General features: G+C 44.6%; 1 protein-coding gene across 3 annotated transcripts in view; it reads left to right on the top strand.

Moving 5' to 3' along the window:
- Positions 1-729: 729 nt before the first annotated feature.
- Gsdme (gasdermin E) overlaps positions 730-7,403 on the top strand; it is a 65,472-nt gene continuing 58,798 nt past the window's right edge. For all 3 annotated transcript variants that reach the window (XM_026400239.2, XM_026400238.2, XM_026400240.2), the window contains exon 1: positions 730-830. The gene's annotated coding sequence lies outside the window, so the exon portion shown is untranslated. The remainder of the gene's footprint in view (positions 831-7,403) is intronic.

Below are 7,403 nucleotides of genomic sequence, written 5' to 3'. Positions count from 1 at the left end.
ACAGCAATGTGGAGAGGGGCACAAGACATAGCCCTGCCTCCCACTTTCTCCCTGCTTGAAGGCAGCCACAAAGTCTTTCAAAGTTTTCTGAGTGCAGAAATATTATTTTCTCTTGTTTAATGCACAAGAGAACATGACTTATGAACGCTGACTCAAAGGTTATAATTTTTCAACTCAGTTAAGCAGCAAACAATTATTACAGCTGTGCTCAAATTCCCTCCTTCAGGATTTACCGAGTACCTAGTATGTGAGTGAGGTTTGGTTTTGCCCTCAAGGAACTTGGAGTCTAGTTTACTGCTAACCCAGTCACATCACAAAGCCCGACGCTCCCAGGCACAAACAATAGGGGTTCCCGCGGGCCAGGGTGGCCGGGGACTTTTCTGGTGGAACTGTGAAGCCACAGTTGTAATTCACATCCTACTGTGGATTGCAACCCGGGGGTGAGCTCTCTTTCTCCCAGTGCCTCGGCCAAAGTCAAGGCCCAGGAGACCCGGCTTCGGGTGCCACGTGAAGGAAGGGCACCAGTTCTGGCAGGGCCTGCTCAGTCTCGGGCGTCCCCGGAGCCCAGAACCGTGGCCGGGCTTGCTCGCCTCGGTGTCGCTGCGGGCCAGGCCGCGCCCCTCTGCCAGTGTCGGGGCACGCTCCTTCCGCTCCTCCCGCGGCTTCCCTGCGGGTCCCGCGACTCCAAGGGGCGGGGACCGATCAAAGGTCCCCGCGGGCCCTCCCTCTTGGCTCCTAGAACGTCGCTGCTGGCCGGCGCGCGCCGGGCTCCTCTGACTGCGGGCGCGGGCGGGAGCGCGCGGCGGCGGGGGACCGAGCGGTGGCGCGCGGTAAGTGTGCGGCGGGCGCGAGCTGAGGACTCCGTTGTGGCTCCTTTTTTTTTTTTTAATCTACCCGGGTGTCCGCTGTAGACGCGAGTCGAGGCCGCGAGGCGCGATCTCTCCCGGACACCCCTCTTCTCCCTCCCTCCCTCCCTCTCTAGGCAGATGAACCCCCTGGCTGGCCTGTCGCGCCCCATCCTCCCTATTCCCGGCCCCAGACTCCATCCCATCGCATCGCCCTCTCCCCGACTGGCACCCACCAGCCCTTTCTCATCCCCTCTTCCTCTTGCCCGCGCCTCTCCCTTCATGGGTGTTGCTAGGGCAGCTGGCACCTCCTTCCCCCCCCCCCGCATCCCTTCACCACCCTGACCCCTCTTCATTCCTCGTCTTCCGGTGTCTTCCCTGAGTGTTGCCGAGGCTTCCCCAGCATGGGGGCGTGTGTGCATGAGAGATGGGGTGGGGACCAAGCCCCGGAGCAGACAAGGGATTCAGTTTCTCTGGCCCCACCTCTTTGGCCCGGATTCTAATGGGCCTGCGCTTCGGGTAGAGGCCAGATCCCACCTGCTACCCTCCTTGATGTTCCCAGAAGGACCAGATGACCGAACAGTTGCCTTGGTGCTTCATTTGGCCTTAGCTGGCGACTCTGGACCCTTTCTGGGGGGTCGCTTCCCGTCTGCACCTAAGAGAGAAAGGCCAGAGTGCACTTCTTACACATTTGCTGTAGGCCGAACCAACACTGGTCCCACCACTGGGTCCAAATGGGACAGTGAGAGGGATGGATGTCTTGAGGTCCACGCCCTCAAGAGGCAGTCAGACAGACCAACAGGCTAGAGGCTGAGTTAGAGTGGAATGAAAAAAGTGCTGTGAGGTGTGAGATGCTGCCCAGTAAATGTAGAATAAAATTAATAATCTTCAAAATCCACTACCAACAATCTGTCAGAAAGGAAAACTGTCAGGAGCCCGATGTGTGTGTCACAAACTGGTAATCCCAGCTACTTGGGAGGCTGAGGCAGGAGGCCCCCACAAGTTGGAGTTCAACCTGGACAACTAGGTGAGAACCTGTCTCAAAATAAAAAACGAAAAGAGCTGAGGATATAAGTTAGTGGTAGAGCACACCTGAGTCCAGTCTCCTGTACTGCAATAATAGTGTGCATACATTCATACATACATAAAAGGAAAACGGAGAAGTTGAGCCCAGACTACTAGATAGATTAAGAAATCTCCTTGTGTCCCTAAAGATGCCTTTCTTTCTTTCCTTTCCTCATTCAGCCCTCCTGCCCTCCCCTTCCTCCCTCCCTCCCTCCCTCCCTCCCTTCCTCCCTTCCTCCCTTCCTCCCTTCCTCCCTTCCTCCCTTCCTCCCTTCCTCCCTTCCTTCCTTCCTTCCTTCCTTCCTTCCTTCCTTCCTTCCTTCCACAGGGTCTTGCTAAATTGCCCAGGCTGGCCTTGAACTTGCCTCCAGAGTAAACGGGATTATAGGCATGAATCACAAGCTTTACATTTTCACAACTGCATTTTTTTTTTTTTTTTTTGGCACCAGAGTTTGAACTCAGGGGCACTCAAACACTGAGCCACATCCCAGTCCTTTTTAAATTTTTTTAAATTTTGAAACAGGGTCTTGCTAAATTGTTTAGGGCCTCACCAGATTTCTGAGGCTGGCCTTGAATCTGCAATCCTCCCCAGTTATGAGCCACTGGGATTACAGGTGTGTGTCACCATGCCTGACTCTTTTCATTCTTTTTGAACTCTCCAGGTGCTCAGAGGATTTCCTCTTGATTTCTCTTTTTATTTTTATTTATTTATTTGGTACCACGAATTGAACTCAGGGGCAATTAACCACTGAGCCACATCCCTAGCCCTTTTTTATTTTTTATTTGGAGACAGGGTTGCTTAGGGCCTGGCTAAATTGCTGAGGCTGGCTTTGAATTTGTGATCCTCCTGCATCAGCCTCCAGAGCTGCTGGGATTACAGGTGTCCCCACCGCACCCTGCTCTATTTTTTAAAAAATTATTTGGTTATTTTTTTTGTGGTGCTGGGAATGGAACCAAGGATCTCCTGCATGCTAGGCAACCATTCTTCCACCTAGCTACACCCCCAGCCCTCCTCTCTATTCCTAATCAGGCCTCATCTTCTGTTATCCATTCTACTTCCCAAAAACCTTTGCTGCCTCACCCCTTCTCCTTGTTTAACCTTATGCCTGTCTTGCGACCAGTATGTCTTTGTTTCACATACTGATTATTATTTTCAGAAGAGATGATAGAGTATCTTTAATTTGTCTTTTCATTTAAAAAATGCACTCAGGTACTGGACTGTAGACGCCAGAAGTTATAACAATTTAACACCTCTGTTTTAATTTAGCAGACTCAATTTCACTTTGTTATTTAGAAAACTAAAAATAATTCAAAATGTGTTGAAGTTGTTAACAATGAGACAAGCACACAAGTTCAGCCATGTCTCATTTCCCCAGACAGTGGGGAAATAGTGTGAGTTCCACTGCAGTGATTTTTGGTTCCATCACAACTGAAGTTTACTCTTTCAAACTCTTTTTCTGACTTTCCAAAGTGAGTCATATATAGTCCAAATTTTAAAAGAAAGAATTGAACAGAGGACAGCAGAGCAAGGCAGTCCAGGGCACTGGTTCTGAACTCCCACGGACCTGGGTGGGACTGTGGCCCAGCACTCATTCTCTAGGTGACATACGAGGCCCTCCAGCTGAAGACTGGGAGTTGGACATGTTGGGTTTGTTGTACCTTGCAGCAAGGAAGACCTGGGTATGTAGCAGGTGATTTTGGAGGAAGGGTTTAAGGAAATGGGGCTTTGCTCTGGGTCAGATGCTGTCAGGACGTATAGGAAATTCTATGATTATTATCTTCCTAAATCTTGTCTAGAAGGAGAGAAGCTCATAAAGAGGAACTGCTAGGGTTGGTCAAGAAGCAGCAGTTGCTCATTAACCAGGACTGAGTGGGAGGTGGTATTTGGTCATTTTTGTGGTTTGGACAATATTCGTGTTTGGTCTGTGGCCAGATGTGATTACGGGGTGGTCTTGTTTTTGTCTTGATTCATGATCACAGAGTGGTTTTGCCTATTGTTGATGCCCTGAGACATCGCTCATGTTCAGCAGGAGAATGCCAAGCCAGCTCCTTGCCATACCAGTGCCTGGCTGAAAGCCCCACACCAGCTCCCTGATGTCAGTGATGCTTCTCTACTTCTCATGATGTTGGGAAGTTATATAGTGTCTTTGAACTTGAGTTTCCACATCTGTAAAATGGGAACTGTTCCTACCTCCTAGGCTTTGTGAAAGGAAATGAGGAAACATATACAAAGCATTAAGCCCAATGCCTAGCACGAAGGAGGAACTCAACAATTGCTTGCCCGGCTTTAACTAGTGTATTTGATGTTGAGGTTTCTCCCCTGGAACTGGTCTAGCAGAGGCCCAGAGCGGCTCTCAGAAGAATCCTGCAGGGATGTGAGAAAGAGTCAAGTCTCTTGCAATTTATAGGTTATGTCTATGATTCTATCAGTCTTGACTGGTTGTAGTGTCTTCTCCTGCAGTCACGACTTTAGAGGCTACTTTTAAGATGCCTTGTTCCCACAAGCCAGTGGCCCCAGTTGGCTGTGCATTTCGCTTTCTGTGATCTTACTTACTTGGTCTCTTCTCTCCAGGTCTCTTGTCCAGGAGTCTGACTCTATGATGTCCTTACCACATTTACTTTGGCTCTCTGGGTTATAATCTGCTTTGAGCTGTGAAACCAGAGAGGCAGATGAATAGATTTTGCTAACATCTTAAGGCTCCAGGTGAGCTCAGGTTCTGTTTTTTTTTTTAGGCTAAACTACATGAGCTCCATCTTCCCTGAGGCCATTTCCATCTACTTCCAAATTGCAACATTGGAAATTTCAATCCAAATCTGACTTCTGCTTAGTTGAGATTTCAACCACTGAGCCACATCCCCAGTCCTCTTTTATATTTTATTTAGAGACAGAGTCTCTGATTTGCTTAGGGCCTGAGGCTGGCTTGAACTTGTGGTCCTCCTGCCTCAGCCTCCCAAGCTGCTGTGATTATATAGATGTGTAGCACCATGCTCGGCTGGCAATGTGGGTTCTATATCCTTCACTCATTTGAACCTGAGCATGTATTTTATCTTCCTTGGGTAGATCAGTTGCTCAAAATATTTGAAAATGACAGTAGCACTGTATTGCCTCCTAGTGCTATACGGCAGACTATTAATTTCTAGCCTATATATTTTCTTAAATTTTTAAATTTTATTTATTCTTATTAGTTATATATGACAGCAGAATACAATTCAATTCATATTACACAAATAGAACACAATTTTTTATGTCTCTGGTTGAACACAAAGTAGAGTCACACCATTCATATTTTTATATATGTACTTAGGGTAATGATGTCCAACTCATTCCACAGTTTTTCCTACCCCCATGCCCCCTCTATTCCTCTCCCTTCCCTTTGCCCTATCTAAAGTTCATCTATTCCTCCCATGCTGACCACTCTATCCCCATTATGAATCAGCATCCTTGTATCAGAGAAAACTTTCGGCATTTGTTTTTTTGGGATTGGCTTATTCCACTTGGCATTGTATTCTCCAATGCCATTCATTTACCTGCAAATGCCATAATTTTATTCTCTTTTAATGCTGAGTAATATTCCATTGTGTATATATATCACATTTTCTTTATCTATTCATCTACTGAAGGGTATCTAGGTTGGATCCACAGTTTAGCTATTGTGAATTGTGCTGCTATAAACATTGATGTGGCTGTTTCTCTGTAGTATGCTGTTTTTAAGTCCTTTGGGTATAATTGAGGAGCGGGATAGCTAGGTCAAACCGTGGTTCCATTCCCAGTTTTCCAAGAAATCTCCATACTGCTTTCCATGTTGAATGCACCAATTTGCAGTCCCACCAGCAATGTATGAGTTTGCCTTTTCCCCACATCCTCACCAACACTTCTTGTTGTTTGTATTCTTAATAGCTGCCATTCTGACTGGAGTGAGATGAAATCTTAGAGTAGTTTTGATTTGCATTTCTCTAATTGTTAGAGATGTTGAACATTTTTTCATATACTTGTTGATTGATTGTATATCATCTTCAGAGAATTGTCTGTTCAGGTCCTTGGCCCATTTATTGATTGGATTATTTGTTTTTTTGGTGTTAAGATTTTTGAGTTCTTTACATATCCTAGAGATTAGTGCTCTATCTGATGTGCATATGGTAAAAATTTGCTCCCAAGATGTAGGCTCTCTATTCAGCTCACTGACTGTTTCTTTTGCTGAGAAGAAGCTTTTTAGTTTGAATCCATACTATTTATTGATTCTTTATTTTAATTCTTGAGCTATAGGAGTCTTATTAAGGAAGTGGGGGCCTAATCCCACATGATGGAGATTTGGGCCTACTTTTTCTTCTGTTAGGTGCAGGGTCTCTGGTTTAATTCCTGGGTCCTTGATCCACTCTGAGTTGAGTTTTGAGCATGGTAAAGGATAGGTATTTAATTTCATTTTGTTGCACATGGATTTCCAGTTTTCCAAGCACCATTTGTTTTCTCCAATATATGTTTTTGGTGCCTTTGTCTAATATGAGATAACTGTAATTATGTGGGTTTGTCTCTGTGTCCTCTATTCTGTACCATTGGTCTACAAGTCTATTTTGTACCAATACCATGCCATTTTTGTTACTATTGCTCTGTAGTATAGTTTAAGTTCTGGTATAGTGATGCCACCTGCTTCACTCTTCTTGCTAAGGATTTCTTTAGCTATTCTGAGTCTCTTATTTTTCCAGATGAATTTCATGAATGCTTTTTCTAATTCTATGAGGAATGTCATTGGGATTTTGATTGGAATTTCATTAAATCTGTATAATGCTTTTGATGGTATGGTCATTTTGACAATATTGACAATCTGCCTCTCTAAGAACAAGGGAGATCTTTCCATCTTCTAAGGTCTTCTTTAATTTAATTTCTTTCTTTAGTGTTCTGTAGTTTTCTTTGTAGAGGTCTTTCACCTCTTTTGTTAGGTTGATTCTCAAGTATTTTATTTTTCTATTGTAAATGGGGTAGTTTTCTTTGTTTCTCTTTCAGAGGATTTGTCACTGATATACAGAAATGCCTTTGATTTATGGGTGTTGATTTTATATTCTGCTACCTTGCTGAATTTATTCAATAGTTCTAGAAATTTTCTGGTGGAATTTTTTGGGTCTTCTATTTATAGAATCATTTCATTGGCAAATAGTACTAATTTGAGTTCTTCTTTTCATATCCATATCCCTTTAATTTCTTTCGTTTGTGTAATTGCTCTGGCTAGTGTTTCAAGAACTATGTTAAATAGAAGTGGTGAAAGAGGGCATCCCTATTTTGTTCCAGTTTTTAGAGGGAATGCTTTCAATTTTCTCCATTTATAATGGTGTTGGCCTGGGGCTTAGCATAGATAGCTTTTCCAATGTTGAGATATCCCTAGTATCCAGTTATCCCTGTTATCCCTAGTTTTTCCAGTGTTTTGAACATGAAAGGGTGCTGTATAATATTGAATGCTTTTTCTTCATCTATTGAGATAATCATATGAGGATGTGTAACCA

The sequence above is a fragment of the Urocitellus parryii genome, chromosome 3 (genome assembly GCF_045843805.1).
Source record: "Urocitellus parryii isolate mUroPar1 chromosome 3, mUroPar1.hap1, whole genome shotgun sequence".
NCBI lineage: Eukaryota > Metazoa > Chordata > Mammalia > Rodentia > Sciuridae > Urocitellus > Urocitellus parryii.
The sequence above is the reverse complement of the archived record's forward strand: the minus strand, read 5'-3'. Positions and strand labels throughout refer to the sequence as shown.